This window comes from Sphaeramia orbicularis, chromosome 9, assembly GCF_902148855.1.
Source record: "Sphaeramia orbicularis chromosome 9, fSphaOr1.1, whole genome shotgun sequence".
Classification (NCBI taxonomy): domain Eukaryota; kingdom Metazoa; phylum Chordata; class Actinopteri; order Kurtiformes; family Apogonidae; genus Sphaeramia; species Sphaeramia orbicularis.
Genome location: NC_043965.1, coordinates 56,325,307 through 56,341,375, shown reverse-complemented (window position 1 = coordinate 56,341,375; position 16,069 = coordinate 56,325,307). Strand labels below are relative to the sequence as shown.

Below are 16,069 nucleotides of genomic sequence, written 5' to 3'. Positions count from 1 at the left end.
GCCTTCCCAGCTGTCGCAAATGGAAACAAAAGAAAATCTTTCAATAATGGAACAATGGTTCTACCAATATGAAAAATTCAGGATAGAACAGAAGATGATATATTTCATTTGAATGCTAAATGGGCTTCAACCTTGCTTTCCTTTGGACCTTTTTAAAGAATCTTGGGATGCACCTTCTTTAAGTGCTGTGTCCTGCTGGGAATCTATAAGAATGGATAAGAAAATGTATTATGGTAAAGGCGTGCATTCATATATTGCCATACCTGAGTTAAATAAACTTGCATTTTTTAATCACAGTATTTTTCCTTTGGATGTCATATTTTACCATGTCTTGGTTGAGTGCTGCTGATGTTCAGTGTGGTTGAGTCAGAAGTGCCTTCCATGTTGTCAAGGGTGGTTGAGTCAGGGGCATGGCTTGGGTCCCTAGAAGTCTCACTTCTTGAGGCTATAAAAAGTAACAATAAAATATGACCATTACTGCAATAGGTTAGTTTATTTTTTGTTTGCCTTTTAAGCAACTTCAGTGTCAGGCATTACGTGATCCTACATGAGATAAAAATATTTTACAACGATCTGACTATAAAGGACATGTTCTGGTCTCCTATCTGTTTTGCCCACTTTGGATTTATTTTAAAATAGGTGTGTCTGGCTCAGTAAAGTGCATAATTGTGTCTAGAAAATCATTTTGGACCATGTTCAGTGATACACTACTCAGTTGCTGAAGCAAAACACCAATATCACGTATCTCCAAAATTGATCCTTTTTCCTGATAATGTCTGTAATACTAAGAAATCAGACCATGTATGGGAACAAAAAAAGACATGTTACATTTTATACGAAACAAAACTATACTCTCATATTTCATAAATATAACAAGTGTGCATTAATAGTATAAACAATGACAACATGACTACATAACAATATTTACACAGATATAAATATTGTCCTTATTGGTGCTGTAAATCAGACATGTTTACGTGATCAGTTGGATGTTTCATTCTCTTCTACATCGAATGGATCAGTGTTAAACCTTCTTAGTTGTCCTTCAAATTGAACATCTGTCCCCCCTCATAGATTCTATAGCTGATATATTTGATGGATAAATATAGTGTTTAACATATTTAAACCAACAGAATCTCCGAGGGGGACAAAAATGTTCTTTTAGATTTGAAACCAATCTAATTTGACTGTATTTTCCACTATGATATTCAAATGAGTTCAGGTCAAATGTCATGTTTGGTTATTCTATAGAGGTGAATACAGATTAAAGGCACTATTTCACTATTATATGCATGAATGACACAGAAGTGGACCCAACTGCATCAGAGCTTTGATGGAACTCAAATGGGACTGAGTTCAGCATCTGGAGGTTTAGATAGTTGGACAAGATCGATATATGGCTTCAGAAGAGGGATCTGTCTTGGAATCAATAATTTAACTATTTCTGAGAAAGTCTATAAAAGTGGGACAGGTAGGGACAGAAAGGAGACAAAAAAATAAAACATTGCAACATTTTTAATTTGTGTAGATTTCCTCGCAAGATGTGCAGAAGTACACATTCAGTACCTAAGCAGAAGTACAGATATTTCTGTACAAAAGTCTGGTAGAAGTACTGATTAAAGTTTTTTTATTGAGTACAGTATATGTAAAAAAAAAAGAAAGAAAAAAAGAAAAAAGAAGCGCTAGCACTGAAATGTACTCCAAGCATAAAATCCAATCTGTCCCTCTGAAGGACATTTCTATTGCCTGTTTCTGTGCAAAACTACAAGAACCTCACATCATATTGGTCCAAACACAACATTACTTAACATTAATTTTTCTATTTAATGTCAGGTCCTGAAATTATAAAAACTTTAATTGATCATATCTGTAGCAAACGTGATATAGTCCTTTACTAGGTGACTGGATTAAGTAGTAGAAGATGTCTGGAAATGACACTTCATTCCACTGAGTCAGATCATTGGCCCAGTCTTTTAAAATGTATGGACAACAATCCAACCTCAGTGGATTTAATTTTTTAATATATCAATCCTTAACAGAAAGCAATAGTGACTCAAAGTGTGTCATGACAACTTGTTAGCGTTGGCAAAACAAGTTTAAATTCCACATTTTTACATTACAGCGAATGGGGGAGAAAGGACCATTTTCCCCCTTGGGTTTCCCCGCCCCCAGCTGTGACGTTGTTGCTGACTGTATCTACTGTAGCTTATTTTGGCATTGATCCAGCTGATGTCATTGTGACTACGTGTGTGCTGATGTCAGCATATCAATCTCTATATGTACCAAGTTTGAAGTAAATTGAAACAAAATTGATGTTTTTATAGACATTTGAAATTCTAAATGGGAGAAGAAAAAAAATACTTTAAAAATTCATAAAAAATTTGAACTTTGACCTACTTTTCCCAAAATGTAATGAGATCTATTCTGGGTCACTAGCAATCTACAAAACCAATTTGGTATAAATTCAACCAATAGTTTTGCTGCTAAAGTGTGACCTAACAAAGAACCAAACAAACAAACCGAACCAAAAGCAATACCCCTTGCCTCCCCTTCGGGGTGTGGGGTAATAAAACAACTATTACAATCTCCCAGAATATGCCTCAAAGATTCACTCTCTTAACACAGATCATGATAGGTCTGCCTCAACCCACTATTTTGAGTTCTGTGTTCTGTGATGACATAGGCACATGGTAAGTAGTCTATCAGGAACTTTATTACCTCTGCTATGGAACGGTGGAGGTTATGTTTTCATCTGAATTTTTCTGTTTGTTTGTCTATTAGCAAGATAACTCAAAAAGTTATGGACGGATTTTGATGAAATTTTCAGGAAATGTTTATACTGGCACAAGGAACAAATGATTAACTTTTCAACAGATTTCAACAGATCAGGGGACTGATCTGTCTTGGTGGAGGTCTGCGCTCTCTGAGTGCTTTTCTAGTTTTGGTCACTATTTTACCTAAGTAGGTCCCTCCAGTTTAGCCTTATTCCAAGCACTTTCCTAATTCATACTTGGTTCCTGTTGTGCTCTAAGCCCATATAACGCAAATAAAAGGAATCTGTTGACTGTATCCAGTCTTTTATCTTAAAGATATTGCCACATACTGAGCTAGTCAGGATACCTTGGTGTTGATGTAGATCAGCGATGGTTTCTTCACTGGAATCATCGTCATCACTCGATGCTATTTCATCTTGTTGGGTAAAAAAACAGTCAAAATAAATTATCTTATAGGCTTAACATGCAGATATATTTGAAGCTTTAGCTATGTTTCAGACGAAACTTTACCATCAGGATTGATCTCAATGTCGTCCAGCCCTTTCCCCTGCAGGTCAGATAGTTTTCCTGCTTCCATTGCTAGCAACAGTTTGCTAACTTTTGCAAGCTGCAGGGTACTCTCTGGAAGCCTGTAGAATTCTCGGTGGACACGAATGTCGTGTCCAAGGAAAGTGGCAAGTTGATCCATTTCATTTTCTTTCAGGTTTAGAACTGTGGACAATGTGGCAACTTGTTTGCGTAGTCTAGTTGATGTGAGTGCCTCTGGGTACTCGGCACCACATTTGTTGGCATATATGCGAAAGCAGTCTGATCCTCTGTAATGGGAAAGGACACCTGGGCGTGCAAACAAGTACACATTTTCTGTGTGGACTTGACACTGATTCCTGTATTTCACAAGGAAGTCCATTGAAGTGATCATGTCCGGTGTGAGAAGCACAGGTACCATTCTTGACCTTTTACCACGAATCTCAACTCTGTCGAAGTGCTTTGCAAGCCTCCTTTCGAACTCATTAAGGCACGTCATAATGTCAGGATTAAGTTCTGAACGACTTCGGGATGTAAAAGCTTGAAGCTCCATTTTTGAGACTTCCCCTTGTCTTTTTCTGTTAAATAGAACTACCTGTGTCAAAGTCACTTTCGCAAGACTTCCAAAGTTTTTGCTGTTTGGGTCTTCCTCCAAGTCCTTCATGCACTTAGCAGACTCAGTAGCAAGAAACTTGTGCAGTAGTGACACATCCTGTGTAAATGGTAAAACCTGTGGTTTATTCCATTTGGCTTGATGAAGTGTACCTAGTGCAGCAGCTGAAATGGACTCTGCCCACTTTTTTTCATACAGAGTGGCAAATTGCTTTGCTGACTCTGCAACAGCATGGCGATCTACAATGATTGCATTGCACTGCACAATGCCTGCGATTTTGGCCAAACTGTGCCCCAACTTCAATGCCAAGGATGGAATTTTATATGAGTTGCTTTCCAACTCATAACCAGCAACAGCTCTTACTGCTTGTATCACATGGGGGAAGTTCTTGGGCATAACAAGGTCTTCTGTGGTCTTCAAAGGTGTAATAGCTCGGGCTGTAATTAATAATCTTGCCATCTCTCTCATTTTTTGACGGATGTAATCATTTCTTTTCTCATGTGGTTTCCTGCCATTGTACAGTGACTCACCAAGGCGAAGAATGTCTCTTTCACTTCTTACAACTGAAGCTATCTCATCCTGGTTCATTTCACAGGCAATCTTCCAAACAGCTTCCTGAACTTCAGCAGGTTTTGGTAAGTCCAGTTTAATACGTTTTTGTCCAGCAGGGCCCTCACCCTCAAAAGACCGTGCTGGACAGTTTCTCACATGTCTCCAAAGGCAATCTTTTGCATAAAGACCTTGACAAAACTTGCAATGACGGTAGGTATCAGAAGATTTTATTTTAGTGGGTCTTCGACAAGCAACCATTTCTCCTTCACCACTGCTTGCCACAGTGGCATTATGTGAAAAGTTTCCCTTCTTCTTCAGAGATCGTAACAAATCTCTTCGTGGACGGGATCCTTTGTCGTAACTGAAAGCCTGTGCAACCTCAGGCTGGTTACCGTGGGCAGATTCGAGGTGTCTGGCTAATTTAGAGATGGCCTTTTTGCAAAACAGACAATACTGCTTCTTGTTGTACTTGCTTTGTTTTGTTGGATTTGGCAATGGTGAAACTTTAATGTTAAATTGTATCTTTTGTTGGGTGATGAACTGGCACTGCAACCTATCACTGATGTGCTAAGACTGCTCTTCAGTGAAGAACTAAGACTTGTAGGTCCCTCTGTACTGGCGAGCTCCCCACCATATGCTACATCTGTGCTTATTTGCTTGTTCTTCAACACTTCTTGGTGTTTCTTCAACACTTCTTGCCGATCCAGAGTTTCTTCATTCATTGTCAGTTCTACACCGCCAAGACTTGCATCTGAGGAACTGTCAGTTGAGTCTGGAACATAATCTTTGTCGTCATAATCTGTATGATCAGAAGATTCACCAGCAGAGATCTAAAGGAAAACACAAAAAAACCCATCTTAACATTCATCAATAGTTGGGGCATCATTCCTTTTCAAATACTATCACACTGAGTTTAACGCAACTCAACTTGAAAGTAATGAGTCACTGAAAACATAAAATTGAAACAAAAATTTGACTTTGTTAAATAGAACTTTAGTTTTTTTTATTTGATGACTGTCAATACTTCGGATAAATTTTGACTCACATACCTAGCTATGACACATTACTACAAAACATTTATACCTAAATCACAACACTTTTCAGTAGAGCTGCACAATATATCATTTGAGCATCAACATCACAATGTACGTGTGCACAGTAGTCACATCGCAGGTCCTGTGATGCAGGAGGCAAATGAACTCAACATGTTTTCATCTAACTTCAATCTGGGTACCTGACACACACTGCGCACAGCAATCCACCAATCACAATCATTCTTAATCAGTTTTGTCTGAGTCGCTGGTAACAACATTGAAAAATGAGCAACAAACAGAAAATCACTAAAAAAGAAAACTTGGTGCCAAAAAGAAAAGCACCGTCAGTTATCTGGAATTATTTCAACTAAATGAAGTTTGATACTGAAACATGTGTTCTGTGTTGATAGTGCCTTCCACCTGTCGACAAAACGAAAGGAAATACAACTAATTTGTTTGACCATTTACGTCGGCACCACTCAGCTATTATATCCTCCTGAGTAGTTTTTCATGTTGCAATACATATCACAGAGTTAAAAAAAAACTTGCAATATCAGATTATTCCAATATCGTGCAGCCCTACTTTTCAGTGTGCAATGCTGAGTATCAAGTTTTGTGTTATTATGACTGACTTACTGCATGAAATTCTAATAAATATTTGAAGAGAAACCCTTTTCCAATGTTGTCTTACGTGTCTTTCAATGAGGAGGCCATGAAATTCAACTACACTGATAAACCTATGCATTTGCATAACTGCAAAAATAAATAGCTTAAAAATGATTGATTTGCATATTTGCATATACAAAACAAATTTTTGGTGTTTGCTAGGATTTTTATACTCACAGAATTATTTATTCTAGTGACCAGACTCGAAGTCATCTGCTTCTCGCGCTCATATATCATTTTCTTGGCCCTATCATAACGTTCCTCACACTGGGAATGATGACGCTTTAAATTTTGCAGACGGCAGCTTGCTCTGGTCTGTCCAAATAAGGAATGAGATATTGAGATGCTTGAAATTGAACTGCATTTCCTCACAGAGTAAATATTCAAAGAACACAAACTATTTCAATTAAGTAGAAGGGGTAAGCTGTCTCACCTGGAAATCAGTGGGTCCCTTGTAGACAATTGTCATAGACTGGGTGGCCTTAAATAAAATGACAGAGAAGTATTTGTTTATAATTACAGAGTAATGACACCACACACCGTGACAATCACAACCACTTCTGCTGAAGTGAGTGACAGTGATGAATTTGCATGAAGGGCACAAAGATATTAATTCATGAAAGAGTTTTATTAAATGTGTAGTCACCTGTTGGAAGGAGGATGTGGCTCCCTCACTCATCTCTGGGTCTGCAGGGGGTCGAGTTGGGACCTCTGAATGTGATATCTGAAACAACATATTACAGTGAATAGTCTGTACCATAGATCCTCGGTGGTAATTAAATTAATGTACATAATCCACACGAAGACCTGGGCTCACTATGCCAGACTCTAGTGTTACCACTGTACAGTAATTACTACCCAACAATATGAGGACAAGTTAACACAAACACACACTCCAGTTACTGGGTCAGAACATATGAGGACGTCATCTGAAACACATTCAGGTCTCTCAGTCTAAAACAATATGAGGACATGACGACTGAACACATGGAGAGTCCTTGTTCCTGACTTCCATATTCTCCTGATCTTGTCAATGTGAGCTCTAATCACCACACTGATGTAAGGGGATCTACTTCCTAGACAGCCAGTTGTATAAACTAATCAGTAGGAGCTGAAGTGCACAAAGAAACTGGCAAACAGACATAAAATACACATTTTTCTAAAGAGTACAGATAAATTCCTATGTTTCAGACCATAAAGTGCAACAAATGATATGGCCATTTTAAAAAATGCAACTATAATCACAAACCTGTACCAGTAACATTGATAGTGGGGTCATTTCAAACAAACTGAGTGTTTTAATGCAGTAAAAGGCCATTTAATGTATGCACCAAACCATACTGAGGTATAAACTCATTCAAAGTAGACACAATAAATGTGTAGTCACCTGTTGGAAGGAGGATGTGGCTCCCTCACTCATTTCTGGGTCTGCAGGGGGTCGAGTCGGGACCTCTGAATGTGATATCTGAAACAACATATTACAGTGAATAGTCTGTACCATAGATCCTCGGTGGTAATTAAATTAATGTACATAATCCACACGAAGACCTGGGCTCACTATGCCAGACTCTAGTGTTACCACTGTACAGTAATTACTACCCAACAATATGAGGACAAGTTAACACAAACACACACTCCAGTTACTGGGTCAGAACATATGAGGACGTCATCTGAAACGTATTCAGGTCTCTAACAGTCATAAGAGTTAACACAAACACAATCCAGTTGTTGGCTCAGAACATATGAGGACGTCATCTGAAACACATTCAAGTCTCTCAGTCTAAAACAATATGAGGACATGACGACTGAACACATGGAGAGTCCTTGTTCCTGACTTCCATATTCTCCTGATCTTGTCAATGTGAGCTCTAATCACCACACTGATGTAAGGGGATCTACTTCCATAGACAGCCAGTTGTATAAACTAATCAGTAGGAGCTGAAGTGCACAAAAACACTGGAAAAAAGACATAAAACACACATTTTTCTAAAGAGTACAGATAAATTCCTATGTTTCAGACCATGAAGTGCAACAAATGATATGGCCATTTTAAAAAATGCAACTATAATCAAAAACCTGTACCAGTAACATTGATAGTGGGGTCATTTCAAACAAACTGAGTGTTTTAATGCAGTAAAAGGCCATTTAATGTATGCACCAAACCATACTGAGGTATAAACTCATTCAAAGTAGACACAATAAATGTGTAGTCACCTGTTGGAAGGAGGATGTGGCTCCCTCACTCATTTCTGGGTCTGCAGGGGGTCGAGTCGGGACCTCTGAATGTGATATCTGAAACAACATATTACAGTGAATAGTCTGTACCATAGATCCTCGGTGGTAATTAAATTAATGTACATAATCCACACGAAGACCTGGGCTCACTATGCCAGACTCTAGTGTTACCACTGTACAGTAATTACTACCCAACAATATGAGGACAAGTTAACACAAACACACACTCCAGTTACTGGGTCAGAACATATGAGGACGTCATCTGAAACGTATTCAGGTCTCTAACAGTCATAAGAGTTAACACAAACACAATCCAGTTGTTGGCTCAGAACATATGAGGACGTCATCTGAAACACATTCAAGTCTCTCAGTCTAAAACAATATGAGGACATGACGACTGAACACATGGAGAGTCCTTGTTCCTGACTTCCATATTCTCCTGATCTTGTCAATGTGAGCTCTAATCACCACACTGATGTAAGGGGATCTACTTCCATAGACAGCCAGTTGTATAAACTAATCAGTAGGAGCTGAAGTGCACAAAAACACTGGAAAAAAGACATAAAACACACATTTTTCTAAAGAGTACAGATAAATTCCTATGTTTCAGACCATGAAGTGCAACAAATGATATGGCCATTTTAAAAAATGCAACTATAATCAAAACCTGTACCAGTAACATTGATAGTGGGGTCATTTCAAACAAACTGAGTGTTTTAATGCAGTAAAAGGCCATTTAATGTATGCACCAAACCATACTGAGGTATAAACTCATTCAAAGTAGACACAATAAATGTGTAGTCACCTGTTGGAAGGAGGATGTGGCTCCCTCACTCATTTCTGGGTCTGCAGGGGGTCGAGTCGGGACCTCTGAATGTGATATCTGAAACAACATATTACAGTGAATAGTCTGTACCATAGATCCTCGGTGGTAATTAAATTAATGTACATAATCCACACGAAGACCTGGGCTCACTATGCCAGACTCTAGTGTTACCACTGTACAGTAATTACTACCCAACAATATGAGGACAAGTTAACACAAACACACACTCCAGTTACTGGGTCAGAACATATGAGGACGTCATCTGAAACACATTCAGGTCTGTAACAGTCTAAAGAGTTAAGACAAACACAATCCAGTTGTTGGCTCAGAACATATGAGGACGTCATCTGAAACACATTCAGGTCTCTCAGTCTAAAACAATATGAGGACATGACGACTGAACACATGGAGAGTCCTTGTTCCTGACTTCCATATTCTCCTGATCTTGTCAATGTGAGCTCTAATCACCACACTGATGTAAGGGGATCTACTTCCATAGACAGCCAGTTGTATAAACTAATCAGTAGGAGCTGAAGTGCACAAAAACGTCGGAAAAAAGACATAAAAAACCCATTTTTTTAAAGAGTATAGATAAATTCCTATGTTTCAGACCATAAAGTGCAACAAATGATATGGCCATTTTAAAAAATGCAACTATAATCACAAACCTGTACCAGTAACATTGATAGTGGGGTCATTTCAAACAAACTGAGTGTTTTAATGCAGTAAAAGGCCATTTAATGTATGCACCAAACCATACTGAGGTATAAACTCATTTAAAGTTGACACAATAAATGTGTAGTCACCTGTTGGAAGGAGGATGTGGCTCCCTCACTCATCTCTGGGTCTGCAGGGGGTCGAGTCGGGACCTCTGAATGTGATATCTGAAACAACATATTACAGTAAATAGTCTGTACCATAGATCCTCGGTGGTAATTAAATTAATGTACATAATCCACACGAAGACCTGGGCTCACTATGCCAGACTCTAGTGTTACCACTGTACAGTAATTACTACCCAACAATATGAGGACAAGTTAACACAAACACACACTCCAGTTACTGGGTGTCATGACCTGGCTCAAGAGGTCACAACAAAGAAAGGGGGAGACAACATCATGTTAACTTTACAAAATTATCTTTATTGAAAAGTGTTGAACCAAATTGAGTAATCAAACAAATCTTAAATCAATTAAGCCAAATTAAAGATCCAATTAGATGAAGTGTGAAAGTCAGTTCAATCAGTGGTGTAGGATGTGCATGAGTGGAATAGTGTGTGTGAAAGTGTTGTAAATTGCAGAGAAAGAAATGAATTAACTCAATCAAACATAACCCAACAAAACTGTGACTACCTGGGAAGGGATCAGGTCAGGGAGAGTCAGCAAGCAAATGAATGTGACTAGAGGAACTTAAATAGTATCTGCACACCTGGGCCCGGTGTGCAGCATTACCAATGAGCTCAAACTCAGTCACCAGCTGGACAGGCTGACCTACCACCTGACAGTCATCACACTGGGTCAGAACATATGAGGACGTCATCTGAAACACATTCAGGTCTCTCAGTCTAAACCAATATGAGGACATGACGACTGAACACATGGAGAGTCCTTGTTCCTGACTTCCATATTCTCCTGATCTTGTCAATGTGAGCTCTAATCACCACACTGATGTAAGGGGATCTACTTCCATAGACAGCCAGTAGTATAAACTAATCAGTAGGAGCTGAAGTGCACAAAAACGTCGGAAAAAAGACATAAAACACACATTTTTTTAAAGAGTATAGATAAATTCCTATGTTTCAGACCATAAAGTGCAACAAATGATATGGCCATTTTAAAAAATGCAACTATAATCACAAACCTGTACCAGTAACATTGATAGTGGGGTCATTTCAAACAAACTGAGTGTTTTAATGCAGTAAAAGGCCATTTAATGTATGCACCAAACCATACTGAGGTATAAACTCATTCAAAGTAGACACAATAAATGTGTAGTCACCTGTTGGAAGGAGGATGTGGCTCCCTCACTCATCTCTGGGTCTGCAGGGGGTCGAGTCGGGATCTCTGAATGTGATATCTGAAACATCATATTACAGTGAATAGTCTGCACCATAGATCCTCGATGGTAATTAAATTAATGAACATAATCCACACGAAGACCTGGGCTCACTATGCCAGACTCTAGTGTTACCACTGTACAGTAATTACTACCCAACAATATGAGGACAAGTTAACACAAACACACTCCAGTTACTGGGTCAGAACATATGAGGACGTCATCTGAAACACATTCAGGTCTCTAACAGTCTAAAGAGTTAACACAAACACAATCCAGTTGTTGGCTCAGAACATATGAGGACGTCATGTGAAACACATTCAAGTCTCTCAGTCTAAAACAATATGAGGACATGACGACTGAACACATGGAGAGTCCTTGTTCCTGACTTCCATATTCTCCTGATCTTGTCAATGTGAGCTCTAATCACCACACTGATGTAAGGGGATCTACTTCCCTAGACAGCCAGTTGTGTAAACTAATCAGTAGGAGCTGAAGTGCACAAAAACATTTGAAAAAAGACATAAAACACAGATTTTTTAAAGAGTACAGATAAATTCCTATGTTTCAGACCATAAAGTGCAACAAATGCTACAGACATTTAAAAAAATGCAACTATAATCACAAACCTGTACCAGTAACATTGATAGTGGGGTCATTTCAAACAAACTGAGTGTTTTAATGCAGTAAAAGGCCATTTAATGTATGCACCAAACCATACTGAGGTATAAACTCATTCAAAGTAGACACAATAAATGTGTAGTCACCTGTTGGAAGGAGGATGTGGCTCCCTCACTCATTTCTGGGTCTGCAGGGGGTCGAGTCGGGACCTCTGAATGTGATATCTGAAACAACATATTACAGTAAATAGTCTGTACCATAGATCCTCGGTGGTAATTAAATTAATGTACATAATCCACACGAAGACCTGGGCTCACTATGCCAGACTCTAGTGTTACCACTGTACAGTAATTACTACCCAACAATATGAGGACAAGTTAACACAAACACACACTCCAGTTACTGGGTGTCATGACCTGGCTCAAGAGGTCACAACAAAGAAAGGGGGAGACAACACCATGTTAACTTTACAAAATTATCTTTATTGAAAAGTGTTGAACCAAATTGAGTAATCAAACAAATCTTAAATCAATTAAGCCAAATTAAAGATCCAATTAGATGAAGTGTGAAAGTCAGTTCAATCAGTGGTGTAGGATGTGCATGAGTGGAATAGTGTGTGTGAAAGTGTTGTAAATTGCAGAGAAAGAAATGAATTAACTCAATCAAACATAACCCAACAAAACTGTGACTACCTGGGAAGGGATCAGGTCAGGGAGAGTCAGCAAGCAAATGAATGTGACTAGAGGAACTTAAATAGTAGCTGCACACCTGGGCCCGGTGTGCAGCATTACCAATGAGCTCAAACTCAGTCACCAGCTGGACAGGCTGACCTACCACCTGACAGTCATCACACTGGGTCAGAACATATGAGGACGTCATCTGAAACACATTCAGGTCTCTCAGTCTAAACCAATATGAGGACATGACGACTGAACACATGGAGAGTCCTTGTTCCTGACTTCCATATTCTCCTGATCTTGTCAATGTGAGCTCTAATCACCACACTGATGTAAGGGGATCTACTTCCCTAGACAGCCAGTTGTATAAACTAATCAGTAGGAGCTGAAGTGCACAAAAACATTGGAAAAAAGACATAAAACACACATTTTTCTAAAGAGTACAGATAAATTCCTATGTTTCAGACCATGAAGTGCAACAAATGATATGGCCATTTTAAAAAATGCAACTATAATCACAAACCTGTACCAGTAACATTGATAGTGGGGTCATTTCAAACAAACTGAGTGTTTTAATGCAGTAAAAGGCCATTTAATGTATGCACCAAACCATACTGAGGTATAAACTCATTCAAAGTAGACACAATAAATGTGTAGTCACCTGTTGGAAGGAGGATGTGGCTCCCTCACTCATCTCTGGATCTGCAGGGGGTCGAGTCGGGACCTCTGAATGTGATATCTGAAACAACATATTACAGTAAATAGTCTGTACCATAGATCCTCGGTGGTAATTAAATTAATGTACATAATCCACACGAAGACCTGGGCTCACTATGCCAGACTCTAGTGTTACCACTGTACAGTAATTACTACCCAACAATATGAGGACAAGTTAACACAAACACACACTCCAGTTACTGGGTGTCATGACCTGGCTCAAGAGGTCACAACAAAGAAAGGGGGAGACAACATCATGTTAACTTTACAAAATTATCTTTATTGAAAAGTGTTGAACCAAATTGAGTAATCAAACAAATCTTAAATCAATTAAGCCAAATTAAAGATCCAATTAGATGAAGTGTGAAAGTCAGTTCAATCAGTGGTGTAGGATGTGCATGAGTGGAATAGTGTGTGAAAGTGTTGTAAATTGCAGAGAAAGAAATGAATTAACTCAATCAAACATAACCCAACAAAACTGTGACTACCTGGGAAGGGATCAGGTCAGGGAGAGTCAGCAAGCAAATGAATGTGACTAGAGGAACTTAAATAGTATCTGCACACCGGGCCCAGGTGTGCAGCATTACCAATGAGCTCAAACTCAGTCACCAGCTGGACAGGCTGACCTACCACCTGACAGTCATCACACTGGGTCAGAACATATGAGGACGTCATCTGAAACACATTCAGGTCTCTCAGTCTAAACCAATATGAGGACATGACGACTGAACACATGGAGAGTCCTTGTTCCTGACTTCCATATTCTCCTGATCTTGTCAATGTGAGCTCTAATCACCACACTGATGTAAGGGGATCTACTTCCATAGACAGCCAGTAGTATAAACTAATCAGTAGGAGCTGAAGTGCACAAAAACGTCGGAAAAAAGACATAAAACACACATTTTTTTAAAGAGTATAGATAAATTCCTATGTTTCAGACCATAAAGTGCAACAAATGATATGGCCATTTTAAAAATGCAACTATAATCACAAACCTGTACCAGTAACATTGATAGTGGGGTCATTTCAAACAAACTGAGTGTTTTAATGCAGTAAAAGGCCATTTAATGTATGCACCAAACCATACTGAGGTATAAACTCATTCAAAGTAGACACAATAAATGTGTAGTCACCTGTTGGAAGGAGGATGTGGCTCCCTCACTCATCTCTGGGTCTGCAGGGGGTCGAGTCGGGATCTCTGAATGTGATATCTGAAACATCATATTACAGTGAATAGTCTGTACCATAGATCCTCGATGGTAATTAAATTAATGAACATAATCCACACGAAGACCTGGGCTCACTATGCCAGACTCTAGTGTTACCACTGTACAGTAATTACTACCCAACAATATGAGGACAAGTTAACACAAACACACTCCAGTTACTGGGTCAGAACATATGAGGACGTCATCTGAAACACATTCAGGTCTCTAACAGTCTAAAGAGTTAAGACAAACACAATCCAGTTGTTGGCTCAGAACATATGAGGACGTCATGTGAAACACATTCAAGTCTCTCAGTCTAAAACAATATGAGGACATGACGACTGAACACATGGAGAGTCCTTGTTCCTGACTTCCATATTCTCCTGATCTTGTCAATGTGAGCTCTAATCACCACACTGATGTAAGGGGATCTACTTCCCTAGACAGCCAGTTGTGTAAACTAATCAGTAGGAGCTGAAGTGCACAAAAACATTTGAAAAAAGACATAAAACACACATTTTTCTAAAGAGTACAGATAAATTCCTATGTTTAAGACCATGAAGTGTAACAAATGATACGGCCATTTTAAAAAATGCAACTATAATCACAAACCTGTACCAGTAACATTGATAGTGGGGTCATTTCAAACAAACTGAGTGTTTTAATGCAGTAAAAGGCCATTTAATGTATGCACCAAACCATACTGAGGTATAAACTCATTCAAAGTAGACACAATAAATGTGTAGTCACCTGTTGGAAGGAGGATGTGGCTCCCTCACTCATTTCTGGGTCTGCAGGGGGTCGAGTCGGGACCTCTGAATGTGATATCTGAAACAACATATTACAGTAAATAGTCTGTACCATAGATCCTCGGTGGTAATTAAATTAATGTACATAATCCACACGAAGACCTGGGCTCACTATGCCAGACTCTAGTGTTACCACTGTACAGTAATTACTACCCAACAATATGAGGACAAGTTAACACAAACACACACTCCAGTTACTGGGTGTCATGACCTGGCTCAAGAGGTCACAACAAAGAAAGGGGGAGACAACACCATGTTAACTTTACAAAATTATTTTTATTGAAAAGTGTTGAACCAAATTGAGTAATCAAACAAATCTTAAATAAATCAATTAAGCCAAATTAAAGATCCAATTAGATGAAGTGTGAAAGTCAGTTCAATCAGTGGTGTAGGATGTGCATGAGTGGAATAGTGTGTGTGAAAGTGTTGTAAATTGCAGAGAAAGAAATGAATTAACTCAATCAAACATAACCCAACAAAACTGTGACTACCTGGGAAGGGATCAGGTCAGGGAGAGTCAGCAAGCAAATGAATGTGACTAGAGGAACTTAAATAGTATCTGCACACCGGGCCCAGGTGTGCAGCATTACCAATGAGCTCAAACTCAGTCACCAGCTGGACAGGCTGACCTACCACCTGACAGTCATCACACTGGGTCAGAACATATGAGGACGTCATCTGAAACACATTCAGGTCTCTCAGTCTAAACCAATATGAGGACATGACGACTGAACACATGGAGAGTCCTTGTTCCTGA

General features: G+C 39.0%; 2 long non-coding RNA genes across 2 annotated transcripts in view; both read right to left on the bottom strand.

Annotated features, from left to right (window-relative positions):
- The window catches only part of LOC115425247 (uncharacterized), a 554-nt gene extending 198 nt beyond the window's left edge, over positions 1 to 356 (bottom strand). Inside the window, exons 1-3 of the long non-coding RNA XR_003936212.1 lie at positions 326 to 356; positions 132 to 203; positions 1 to 10 (exon numbers count right to left, since the gene is read on the bottom strand). The exon at positions 1 to 10 is cut by the window's left edge and continues 198 nt beyond it. This is a non-coding gene — a long non-coding RNA (uncharacterized LOC115425247). The remainder of the gene's footprint in view (positions 11 to 131; positions 204 to 325) is intronic.
- Positions 357 to 9,239: 8,883 nt separating this feature from the next.
- On the bottom strand, positions 9,240 to 11,284 carry LOC115425251 (uncharacterized). The gene is made up of 3 exons (XR_003936216.1): positions 11,224 to 11,284; positions 10,032 to 10,109; positions 9,240 to 9,282 (listed from the first exon to the last, which is right to left on the bottom strand). It is a non-coding gene; the product is annotated as an uncharacterized LOC115425251 (long non-coding RNA).
- Between the last annotated feature and the right edge of the window lie 4,785 nt (positions 11,285 to 16,069).